The 13,202-nt window shown below is 39.7% G+C and overlaps 1 protein-coding gene across 3 annotated transcripts in view; it reads left to right on the top strand.

The window, feature by feature from the left end:
• Window positions 1-13,202, top strand: part of nckap5l (NCK-associated protein 5-like) — an 883,389-nt gene that overhangs the window by 270,279 nt on the left and 599,908 nt on the right. Inside the window, exon 1 of one of the 3 annotated variants that reach the window (XM_073047597.1) lies at window positions 7,707-7,775. The exons of the other annotated variants lie outside the window; for them this stretch is intronic. The gene's annotated coding sequence lies outside the window, so the exon portion shown is untranslated. Of the gene's footprint in view, window positions 1-7,706; window positions 7,776-13,202 lie in introns of those variants that run through there. 3 annotated transcript variants of the gene reach the window in all.

The following is a 13,202-nucleotide window of genomic DNA, read 5'->3' as shown; positions in this document are numbered from 1 at the left end:
CGCCCTCACCTCATCTGCCTTCCCAAAAATACTCCTGGCATTGAAATAGACACACCTCAGAAGATTATTACCATCACACACAACCGTTCTATTTGTGACTTTGCATGAAATTTTAACATCATTTATTTTCACCCCCACCCCACTATCTGCTCTGGCACTCTGGTTCCCATCCCCCTGTAAATCTAGTTTAACCCCCCCCCCCCCAACAGCACTAGCAAACCTCCCTGCAAGGATATTGGTCCCCCTGTAGTTCAGGTGTAATCCATCTCTCTTGTACAGGTCCCACCTGCCCCAGAAGAGGTCCCAATGAGCCAAAAATCTGAAACCCTGCCCCCTACACCAGTTCCTCAGCCACATGTTCATCCTCCAGAGCATCCTACACTTACCCACAGTGGCATGTGGCACAGGTAGCAATCCTGAGATTACTACCCTCAAGGTCCTGGATTTTAACTTCCTACCAAGCTCTCTATACTCATTCTTCAGGACCTCCTCACTCTTTCTTCCTACGTCATTGGTACTGATGTGTACCATGACATCTGGCTGCTCACCCTCCCACTTCAGAATGCTGTGCACACAATCAGAGACATCCCTGACCCTGGCACCCGGGAGGCAACAAACCATCCGGGAGTCTCTGTCACGAACTCAGAACCTCCTGCCTGTACCTCTAACTATCGAGTCCCCTATCACTACTGCTTTCCTCTTATTCCCCCCTCCCTTCTGCACTGCAGAACCGGACTCAGTGCCAGAGATCTGGCTGCCGCATCTTGTCCCAGGTAAGTCATCCCCCCCAGCAGTATTCAAATCGGTATTCTTGTTGTTAAGCCAAATGGCCACAGGGGAACACTGCTCTGCCTGCCCTTTCCCCTTCCCTCGCCTGATGGTAACCTGTGACCTGCTCCTTTTGCATAGCTACCTCCCTGAAACTACTATCTAGAAACTACTCATTCTCCCGAATGATCTGGAGGTCATCCAGCTCCTGCTCCAGTTCCCTAATGTGGTTTGCTGGGAGCTGCAGATGGATGCACTTCTTGCAGGTGTCGTTGTCAGGGACACCGGAGGTCTCCCTAACTTCCCACATCCTGCAAGAGGAGCATTCCAACATGCTGCCTGGCATTCTGTCTAAACTTACTAGTTAAAAATGAAATCAAATGAGAAAAAAACAACAACAACTTACCGGAACCTACCCTCGCCTCTGCCTGTTTCTCGCTGAAGCCTGATTGAGCCAAAGCTGTCCCACTCTGACTCAGTCCACTCCGACGATGGCCACTACGACGATGACAGCTTCGCTAGACGAAACTTCTTTTACAGTCCACTAGCTGACCGGCCGTCTTCAGCTCCTCGGCTCCCAATCGGTTGGCCGTTTAAAAAACTGAAAAAGCCCGTGAATCCTCCCCTTCTCAAGCTCTGACGAAATGTGTCAAAATAATTGTATCAAAATTATGTGTCAAAATAGTGGGTTTTGTGTAGCTGAGCAAGTTTTTAGAGGCAAGTAAATTAGCATGATAACTTGATTTAGTGTGAGATGAATGATTTGTATATAAATGAACTTAAACCTTGTCTCTTTTTTACATATGAATAGTTTGTGATCAGTCTCTAACTGAAGAGTAAGAATACGTTAGGAAACATGACAGGAAAATGAGCTTTGCTTTCTAGCTTGTAAATATTTCCTGGTTATAATAGTGTGGGTCTTAAATTCATGTGTTTATACCACAGAAAAATGTAAATGGAAAAGAAATAATTTCTACTCTCTGGCTACCATCAAGAATTGTTTACACTCTAAATATGCCATTGTACTTTTAATTACGAAACCACATCAAGATGACTTTAGAGGTGAAATATTACTGCGATGTGGTGGTGAATCTATTAGTACTACATATGATACTAAATATAATATTACTGTGATGTTGTGCTGACACAGTTGGTACTACGTGTAATACTATATATAATATTATTGTGATGTGGTGGTCATATTGCTAGTACTATGTGTAATACTATATAATATTACTGTGATGTTAAACACAGAAACATAGAAAACCTACAACACAATACAGGCCCTTCAGCCCACAAAGTTGTGCCGAACATATCCCAACCTTAGAAATTACCAGGCTTACCCATAGCCCTCTATTTTTCTAAGCTCCATGTGCCTAAGTCTCTTAAAAGACCCTATCGTACCTACCTCCACCACCATTGACGGCAGCCCATTCCATCCACTCACCACTGTCTGAGTAAAAAACTTACCCCTGACACCTCCTCTGTACCTACTCCCCAGCACCTTAAACCTGTGTCCTCTTGTGGCAACCATTTCAGCCCTGGGAAAAAGCCTCTGACTGTCCACACGATCAATGTCTCTAATTATCTTATCCACCTCTATCAGGTCACCTCTCATCCTCTGTCACACCAAGGAGAAAAGGCCAAGTTCACTCAACCTGTTTTCATAAGGCATGCTCCCCAATCCAGGCATCATCCTTGTATGCAACACACACAAAATGCTTGTGGAACGCAGCAGGCCAGGCAGCATCTATAGGAAGAAGTACAGTCGACATTTTGGGCCGAGACCTTTTGTCAGGACATCCTTGCAAATCCCCTTGTAAATCATATTAACATCCTTGTAAATCTCCTCTGCACCCTTTCTATGGCTTCCACGTCCTTCCTGTAGTGAGGTGACCAGAACTGAGCACAGTACTCCAAGTGGGGTCTGACCAGGGTCCTATATAGCTGCAACATTACCTTTTGGCTCCTAAATTCAATTCCACAATTAATGAAAGCCAATACACCATACACCTTCTTAACCACAGAGTCAAGCTGTGCAACTGCTTTGAGCGTCCTATGGACTCGGACCCCAAGATCCCTCTGATCCTCCACACTGCCAAGTGATTTACCATTAATACTATATTCTGCTATCATACTTGACCTAGCAAAATGAACCACCTCACACTTATCTGGGTTGAACTCTATCTGCCACTTCTCTGCCCAGTTATCAATGTCCCATTCTAACCTTTGACAGCTCACACAAGGAAATCTGCAGATGCCGGAAATTCAAGCAACACACACAAAATGCTGGTGGAATGCAGCAGGCCAGGCAGCATCTATAAGGAGAAGCACTGTCAACGTTTCAGGCCGAGACCCTTCATCAGGACTCATTGACAGCTCTCCACACTATCCACAACACCTCCAACCTTTGTGTCATTAGCAAACTTACTAACCCATCCCTCCACTTCCTCATCCTGGTCATTTATAAAAATCACGAAGAGTAAGGGTCCCAGAACAGATCCCTGAGGCACACCACTGGTCACCGACCTCCATGCAGAATATGACCAGTCTACAACCACTCTTTGCCTTCTGTGGGCAAGCCAGTTCTGGATCCACAAAGCAATGTCCCCTTGGATCCCATGCCTTCTTACTTTCTCAGTAAGCCTTTGATGGGGTATCTTATCAAATGCCTTGCTGGTGACACAGTTAGTACTACATCTAATACCATATCTATTACTGTGATGAGGTGGTAACACTGTTAGTACTACATGTAATACTATATATATTACTGCAATGTGGTGGTGAAGTTCTTAGTACTATGTGTATAACTAAATATGATATTACCTCAATGTGGTGGTGACACTGTTAATACTATGTGGAATACTATACATAATATTACTGTGATGAGGTGGTGATGTGTTGGCGCGTGGCCTAGTGGGCAAGGCATCAGACTAGTAACCTGAAGGTCACTGGTTCGAGCCTCAGCTGAGGCAGCGTGTTTGTGTCCTTGAGCAAGGCACTTAACAACACATTGCTCTGCGATGACACCAGTGCCAAGCTGCTTGGGTCCTAGTGCCCTTCCCTTGGACAACATCGGTGGTGTGGAGAGGGGAAGGCCTGCAGCTTGGGCAACTGCTGGTCTCCCATACAACCCTGCCCAGGCCTGCGCTCTGGAAACTCCAGGCGCAGATCCATGGTCTCTCGAGACTGACGGATGCCACCACGAGGTGGTGATACTGTTAGTACTATGTGCAATAGTATATATAATATTACTGTGACGAGGTGGTGACATTGTTAGTACTACATGTGATACTAAATATAATATTATATTTACACTGACACTGCTAGTGCTACGTGTAATGTTATATATATGGTTGTGACACAGTTAGTAGAACTGCCATGGAGCCCTCAGGAGCACAGCTTTACCCTGGCTTTGGCACAATCTCTGAGGAATTGTGCTGTTCCCCCTGCAGCCATTGTCTTCCTATTGGTGTTTCAGTTTCCTCACTCAATCCAAGAATAGCAGTTAATAAATACATGCTTTTGATTGTCTTTTACTGGTTAATGGCAAAAAAGTATGCAAATAGGAGTGGATGTTCATGTCAGGGTCAGGTTTAGGGTTGCACTTGGGGTTAGGCTATGGTTAGGGTTATAGTTTTGGTTAGGTTTATTGTTAAGATTATGCTGAGGGTTAGGTTAAAGATTAAAGATTAGCTCTGTTTGTTGCATGTACATCTAAAACACTGGAACATACAGAAAAGCATCTTCGGATGCACTGGGACACATCAGTGATGTAACCTGAGGTCATCAGCATCAGATACCCTTGTTGAGGTAATTCCAGCCAGAGTTGATCAGTCATGGCTTGTGTCCCAGCAGCATTGGTCTACGGATCATATCGTGAAAGGTGTCAAATGTGTTTTATCAAATTGGTGAGGATTTGCAGAGCAGATTGCAAGTTCTGGGACCAACATAGCATGCCCAAAAAACACTACCATAACTCTGACGCTTGTGCTCCAGGAGGAAATCGGAGCGCTCAGAGGAGATCCACATGGTCACGGGGGGAGTGTACAGTCAGCAAAGGGAATTACAGCCTGATGGCCGACTGCTGGTACTGTAAGATGATGCACTAAACTCTGCGCTAACAAGCCACTGACACAGCGGCAGAGCTACTGCCATGTGAGTCCACTTTTTACATTGAATCATTCCTGCTGAGTTGTTTCTGAAGAAAAGCATCAAACCAAACAAAAACTAACTCAGCTACAACTCTTGAGATCTTCTTCCTTCCCAAAGCGTGTGGCAGAACTACAAACGTTTGTAGAACAGTGTACTCTTTACCAGGTCTGCCTCAATGAACGGCTGTTAAGGTCACATTACAACTGGGCAATTCTGCTGAATTAGATCATACCAGCTATTGTGGAAGAGTGTTATTTGATTTAAGTAGGTATTGCTGGCAAGGGAAAGGCTAGGTTCACAAGCTGAGCAGTCCTGACTAAGAAACCACGTCACTGAGGTCAGACTAAGTGGAAAAATAAGGATAACAACAGAAAGGAAATCATTAGTGTACAGGCAACTCCAGTGAGGAAATTACTCACAAATTTAAATGTCTATTTGCGTTTAAAGTAAGAACCTGGATTATGTTTCCTGATTATTTTTAACACACGTAAGAATCTGGCAGGATTTCAGTTGGCCCTCTTGAACTCAAGAGTTGGCTCTCAGAAGAAGGCACTTGCAGGTAAAATTCGGGCTGAGGTGTAATTTTGAGACTTAAGTATTTCATCCCAAGGTGAACTGAGAGACATTGGAAGTAACATTAAATCGGGACCTTAAATACAGGTTCAGTCTAAGGTGCAAGTGAACATACTGTGTGTGACTGATTTAGACAGAATATAGAATAGGCCACAGTTCTTCAGCAGCAACCGTAGTTGTTTTGAAAGTTAAATTTAAAACACTATATTTAAAAGAAAATCATAAACATAGGAAAGTCTGCAGATGCTGGAAATGCAGAGCAACACACACAAAATGTTGGAGGAACTCTGCCAGTCAGGCAACATCGATGGAAATCAATAAACAGTTGATGTTTCAGTCCACGACCCTTCTTCAGGAGTAGAGTGGAAGAAGGAAGATGTCAGAATAAAAAGTTTAGGGAGGGGAAGGAGTTTAGCTAGAAGATAATAGGTGAAACCAGCTGGGTAGAAAAGGCAAAGAGCTGGAGAGGAAGGAATCTGATAGGAGAGGAGACTGGACCATAGGAGAACGGGAATGAGGAGGGGACCCAGGGGGAGATGCTAGGCAAATAAGGCCAGAGTGGGGAATGGAAGGAGAGGGGAGGGAAGTTTTTTGTTACTTTTTAAAAATTCTTACCCTCCCTTCTTACTGCCCCCACACATAGTGTGATTCTCCCTCGGTCCACCCTCCCTCAAGGTAACCATTCAGCAGTACCATTCCCTCCCACAGTGTTTGTGCAGAGTAAGCAAGAGCAGGCATATTCCTCCCAATTCCAGGGTTCTTTTGAGTATTGTTACAAGATCAACCCCCCCACCCATGTTCCTCTTCCCTTCCCACTTGCTGGAGACACTTCAGGTCCAGCAGCATGGTATGTGTTGTCCATCATTTATCTATCATGCATTGTAGGCCACAGCAGATCACAGTAACTGCTTAATAACAAGTTGAAGACCGCCTTGTTCTGATCTTCTGAATCTGACATTGTTCTGAAAGCCACTTTCAACACGTCAAATTTAATTTGAGTTCAGCATGTAAACTCTGAGGTTTTGTAGCATGTAACAAACCAAAGTCCTGATATGATTAAATAACAATAGGAATAGTTAATGAACATACTAATTATGAGTTAATAATAACCCATCAAACTGTGGAGTCTTGTATTGTTACAATTAGTGCATTAATATAAATTATATGATTTTCTTTAATGTTCATAAACAACTTCCTTAACTGTCCTCAATTTGAAAGTAAATAATTACTGCTAGTAGTTTATCAAAATCTTGATTAGTTTATAAATCCTTTGCATCCTATTTTTGTGCAGATTTAACTTTGACTGATTTTCAGTGATTGGCTGCTGCTGGAGTCATGTTTTTCAATAGTTTAGTTTGCAATGTATACACTAAACACTAACAGACAGGCTGAGCAGCTAAGGCACTAGAATGAAGCATTCAGCTCATTTTTGCACAGTTCAGAGTTGAATTAAGAATGAAGGAAACAACTTGTGACACTGTGTGGGATTTTGAAAAGCAATAATGACTATTTTTATCGATTACTGCCCAGAGTAGAATTTGTTCTCTGCTACAACCTTTCACAAAGTGATTGCTGATCACCTGATATGGCGTTTTTATTCACACAAATTACCCTAGAGATACAAATTTAGCTGCATCGTGCTTCATGCTACAAATTGCTAATCTGATTAAGGTAATTGTTCATTTACTTCATTAGCAGCAAATGCTTGGCGATGGGGATTGGTGTTGCCTTTAACCTGGATGGTTTTTGATTCCACTTCCCAAAGTGCCTTTCCATTCACAATAACCTGGTTTTCAGCAGACAAAAGAAACATACCCTTCCCCCTGCACCAACTTCCCTAACCCCTGCTGCAGGCACAGATTTGTCAGAGCCATTCAGTTCAGACTGATTATGATGGCAGCAGATGGCTTCACTCGACAGCAGATTCTCGGTAGTTTCTTAGGGACGAGAATTAATAGGCCCAGTTGTAGGATCGCACACAGAGCATCAGCAGTGTGCTCTTGATCGGCTGTAAGCTTCTCTCCCCGAGGAAACTGCCACCTTCAAAGGCAGCAGCCGTCCCTAAACGCATGTTAAGTACCCCTCTCCCTGAGAAACCAGTGAAGCACAACAAAGCAAAGCGCGAGACTGTTTTCACTGCAGTGGCTGGGTTTGGCCGCAAACTGGCGAGAAAGTTTATCAACTCTGGACCTTTGTATGCTGTTGTTCCACTGCTTTGAGGATTACTGTGACTCTTATGAGAGGGGCCTCTGCTGTAAGGATGTTCTCTCATAGTGTGGGTAAGAAGAAATATATTCTGATGTTGAATGTATTTTCTGTGCTTACAATCAGTATTTATGTGGGATTTTTCATGAAATCTAAAAGTGGTTTTGTTACGGAAATGCCTGCATAATTTCCACTAGTGTTGATTTTGAATCTGCTTGGAAATACAACGAATACTATTTCCAGAATCTAAATATTGTTTTGAACACACGAACAGACCAATCAACTCTTTTCATTTAACGTAAGATTGGCTTGATTTTTAATGGAAGCAAACTGTTGTCATTACATCCAAAAAATGTCTGTGAGGCAGTCAACAGGGACAGCAAAAGCCTCATTATATGGCTCGGAAACACAAGTGTGTGCCCTGTTGCTATTAGCAACTGCATGTGCTGAGTCGCCATCCAGCTGTAAGCTGCTTAATTCTGAATGATGGAAGAGAAATATGATCATTTTAGAGACTGAAAGCAGATACTGAAGCCTTATTTTGAAGTCCGATTAAGGTTTTGTCTTGTGGGTTAATCCCTGTAACATCTCACATGATCTGGTCATCGTAAATGATTTCTTCAGGAAAGAGTGGCACTGTTTAATTCCAGTCCTCCCGAAATGTATGCTGCTACTGATAAACACGGCTATCCTTCGAAGTGTTGATAACTGCAACAATTTGCCTCTCTGGAACTCTTTACAAGCACACATTTATTTCTACAATGTTAAAGTTGCTTTCTGAAGATCGGGCATGTACATGTATGTAGCATTCGAATGGAGCATGTGTGTAATACTTTGCTAGGAGCCTCTCTTGGGACTTTTCCACTGGTGAATACCATTAGGCACCGTGGGAACTATTTTAGTCATAGAATCTTCGCCTGTATGCACAATTATTACATTGTCTTCAGAGAAATCTCTGTTTGTTGGCCTTGTATTCTACCACAAGTTTCAGTTGATAAATATGGAAGGGTTGAACGTTGGAATATTGTGTATTTGGAAATGTCAGGGATGACTTTCCATATGCTGGGAATTAAATATTTAATACTCGCAAACAAATTCCAAGAACTGTTGGAAGGAATCCAGTGGAGGGTGATTATTTTGAATAATTAAACTAGATGAATACAAAGGACAAGAAAATGTCATCACTACAAAACTCTTTTGGTTCTCTACACCTAGATGTTCTGAATGGACAGGGTTAAATTAAGATGGTAAGATTTTAGAGCAGAAGCAGGCCATTTGGCCCATCAAGTCTGCTCTGCCATTTCATCATGGCTGATCCAATTCTCCCTCAGCCTCAATCTCCTACTTTCTCCCCATATTCTTTCATGTTTTGCTGATGGAAAGGTCCTACCTTGATACCTTCTTAGCAATTTTGCACTAGAAAGCCAATGATACTACTTAAATGTAAATTTTTAGAAATAACAAAACAACTCTAGAACTAAATGTTTAGTCAGAATCAAAACATTTTCACTACTCTGTTACACATGTATACAGAATCTTTTCATCAAATACAAATTGCGAAGTTGAACATCAACATTATTGACTCAAAGGAAGACACCTAACTGATTTGAAGTATTTTACAATGTTATGTCATGTTGAAAGAATTCAATTGCATACAATTTGTGATAATTTTATCTATAGAATTATTTTACACCAGTATGGTGGTTTCTTTTTGTCCTTGAATATTTCAAAATAGCAGTTGTGTTGAAAATTGTCCTTGTGCAACTTAGAAATGTTTGCAAATTTAATACTGGATTGTGGATGTTTGGCAATATTAGTTCATTTGAAAGTATACAGCAGCCATATAGAAAATAAATCGTATAAAATGCTTCTGAGTCATATAGCATTTTATTTTCTAAATTAATACAGTAGTCAGTAGAACATAGTATGTGAGTAGTTTTCTTTTTTTAATATGCTATACTTGGACCCATGCCAGTTGGCCCAAGAAGAAAGTTTCCATACGCTGCTACTGCATTTAAAAGAAAAAAAATGCTTTTCCAGCAATTTTTCTGTTTACCCACACATAGCAAGTTGTGGTGTACCAAATGGTTGGATTTCATCATTATTATTCTGCAGTTACGAGGTACATGAATAAAACTTGTCATTTTGTTTAAATGATTTCAGTTCATTCATAATGTTGTGTTTAAACATGAATCTATGCGCAAAGTAGTATTACGGTTTTAAGTTTAAAATAAGTAAATGTTAACTTTGTGGTTCTATTGATCTTCAAATGTTGACTGAATTTGATTAAAGTGTGTTAACTAATAAAGGGTAAGATAAATTGATTGGCATATTCAGAGGAGTACGTTCTTGGGTATCCTGTGAGGCAGGCATTTACATCAGTTGTTGAGTAATTTAACTTCGGCTGTTGCTAATAGCAGTAAAAATGTAAAATCACTTTAGATTTATTTTGACCATGCTAATCTGTCAGTTGACTTTACAGAAATTATTAATGCTAAAATTCATAGCTGAGGCTACTACTCAACCATTCTAATGCTTTCAGCGTCCTGATGCACATATCCCTGTTGTGTTTCTATAATATTCCATGAAAGGGTCTTTTTGGTTACTGTATATTGTTTGCAGACTTAATGGTGCCGGTAATGAGTTACTGTTGATGAAAAGATCAATAAATAGTTTAGCAAAAGAAACTATGTATTAGGTATTATTTTTTTCTGGAATAATCCATATTTCTGGTCAGCAACCAATACCACTACAATTCTGTGGACATAATAATCAGTAATAAGGTGTTGGTGGATACTTAAATGTTCCTGCTATGTTATATACATTTCTAGACATGTTAATTACTATGGAAATTTTCATTAATACTGGATCATTGAGAGTGTTCCAATGTCTAATGGAAGTTTATTCATTAGGCAATCAATCACCAGATAATATGACTAACTGGCATGACAGTAATGTATAACCCAATAAATAATATACAGAAATTGTTTCACAGAACCTGGCATCTCAGCATACACTTTCAGATTAAAATTTCCAATTTGTCCTTCTTTAAATCCAGAATTATAACTTAATCAATTAAGGAACTGTTGTTAAATTCAACATTATTGCATTGATAATTCCATATTTAAGAGATGGTGGGCATGATTGGAACTTGTTTGGGGTGGTACTCTTTGCTGACTTAATGATGAATAATATCCGTAACTTTATTGGTTAAATGATTTTTACTTGGCAGGATAGGTGCACTTATAACATTTCTTTCAGATAATCACAGGATTTATTGTTTAATGTTCAACATATTTTTGTGTAAGAAGCATTTGCCTGTTCCTGACTTGTTCAGTTTGTCTAGTTTGAAAACTGGCACTTTTGTGCAAAATAGTAGTTAATAAAATGTACAAAGTTTTTTTTAAGTTTGGCACGTTGCACAGTCAAATATCCCATATCCATGTTGATGACCCTCATGGACATTAGAGTTTGAGGTTTAAGCTACACTGAAATTTTTGTTTTGCCTTGTAAAATTATATTAGTATTTAATAAGTCTTTGTAGTACTTTCCGTACAATGAACTTTTGAAACAGTTTTGTTTGCATCCACTCTGATAATTGCTCTGTGTTTTGCTATATTTAAGCCCAAAGAAGTACAGCAGAGTGACTACACTATATTACCCAATGGTGTCACATGTCCAAGTATTTGGCAAACAGGAATGCTTTTCCATTTGCTTTAAAATCACTGAAAGATTCATTCATTGTTGCAGCAAATAAAGTTCTCTCTTCTATTCTTTAAAAACACCCCAAATTTAAAAGAACCTTTTATTGGTATTTCTTTTGGATGGCTTTCCTTTGCAATTTCAAGCAAATATTGCATGTTGTGCCATTGCTTTCCTATCCCAATACCTTGTTTCTGTAATTGCATCTGAAACTATTGACTTTTTTCCAAAGCTCCAAATTTCTAATTGTATATTGAGGGTAGGTTGGGAGTTAAGCCCCAATGCAGATAGCTACTGTTGAAACATATTTGAAATCGGTTAAATGTAATGATAACATTCCTTTCATTTTTCACTGGTAATACATTTTATTTGGAAGGGAAAACACTTAGACTTTTGAATCATCTGTGTTTACTGACTCATAGACAAATGCCCATTTCAGTGTTGGAGAACAAGAAATACATTTACAGCAGTTTAAATATCATAATGAAATTTCCTTTGCATAGAGAAGAATTAGAGTTGATTTAAACATGATACACAAAATGTAGACTATTTTTCATTTTCTGTTCAGTATTGTCTTTCCATTTTTTTAATTCACCAATGGTGTGATGTTGCATATTTGGGTCATTCAATATTAGGTTTCTAAGTTTTTAAAAAAGACTGAAACATTCCTGTTATTATTAACCTTGACACTAATCAATGCCTATAGCCTGACCACTGTTTGATTCGGTGCTAAAAGCAGTCCTGCTGTTCCAACTCCTTTTAGAGTCTCTGTGGACTAGTGTCTCCCTGGACGTGTATCCGTTTTCAACAACAATTCTTTCCCCCTCCTCTTCTAAAAATCTATAGAGACTCAGTGGGCCTGAGCTTGATTTCTTCAGTTAATCATCTAATTTGTCAAAATATGCAATCAGCTTGCTTCTCTTGCTCTGGTCAATAGCAGGCCTGCCTTTATGGTTACAATGAAGGGGTAAACGATTATGCCATCAGATGGTAATTGATTTTTAATGCTTTCTGGGTTTATGAATATGGGTTCATACTACTGTGACAGAGGAACTATTCACACACAACTGCATCTCCTGACTAATATTGGAATTTTGCATTTAATCTGGATATCTTTGGTGTTGTAAAAGTGTATTCCACAAAGCTATGGCATATGTAGATTTTTTTTAAACCAACAGACATGCAAAAGCAAGTTCCTATATTAGTGTGAGTGGGAAGGCAGAGATCTTTTCAGTTTTTGACTCGTCTGCAATGCATGAGAAAGTATACAATATGCCAGGGTGTCAATCATTATTTTTTCTTGTTCCATCTAGTGTACTCATGCATGGTGAAATAATGCACATTGTAAATGGTACATGTGGAAAATGTTCAATCATGGCAAAATCTGCAAGTGCATTTCTTGTTTTTCCTTCTGCTTGCACCCTCCATGATGGTCCAACCCATGAATAGAATTGAATAAACAGTTCTGGATGTGTGTATTCCAAAATTAAAATTAATATAAGTTCTAAACGTCTTCACTTTCAAAGAGGGTGATAATGCTCTATTTAATTTATCAATGATGAGGGATTTTGAACAGTAGCTGCTCTTGTATATTTTCCTCAAATCTTTCCAAATCTGCTTCCTCTTAAAGTAAGGTGATAGTCATTATTGCCATATTAGAACTGAGAAATAATATACTGCAACAAATCTTCAATGTTTTTATTTTCCATTTGTGTTAACAGAATGTAGAATATATTTAGAAAGACTTGTTCTGATTTATTAATACTTCTTGAGAACAATAAGCATCGCTGATCTTTGAA

This window comes from Hemitrygon akajei, chromosome 5 (genome assembly GCF_048418815.1).
Source record: "Hemitrygon akajei chromosome 5, sHemAka1.3, whole genome shotgun sequence".
In the NCBI taxonomy this organism is placed as follows: domain Eukaryota; kingdom Metazoa; phylum Chordata; class Chondrichthyes; order Myliobatiformes; family Dasyatidae; genus Hemitrygon; species Hemitrygon akajei.
This window is presented reverse-complemented; position numbering and strand designations above follow the sequence as displayed.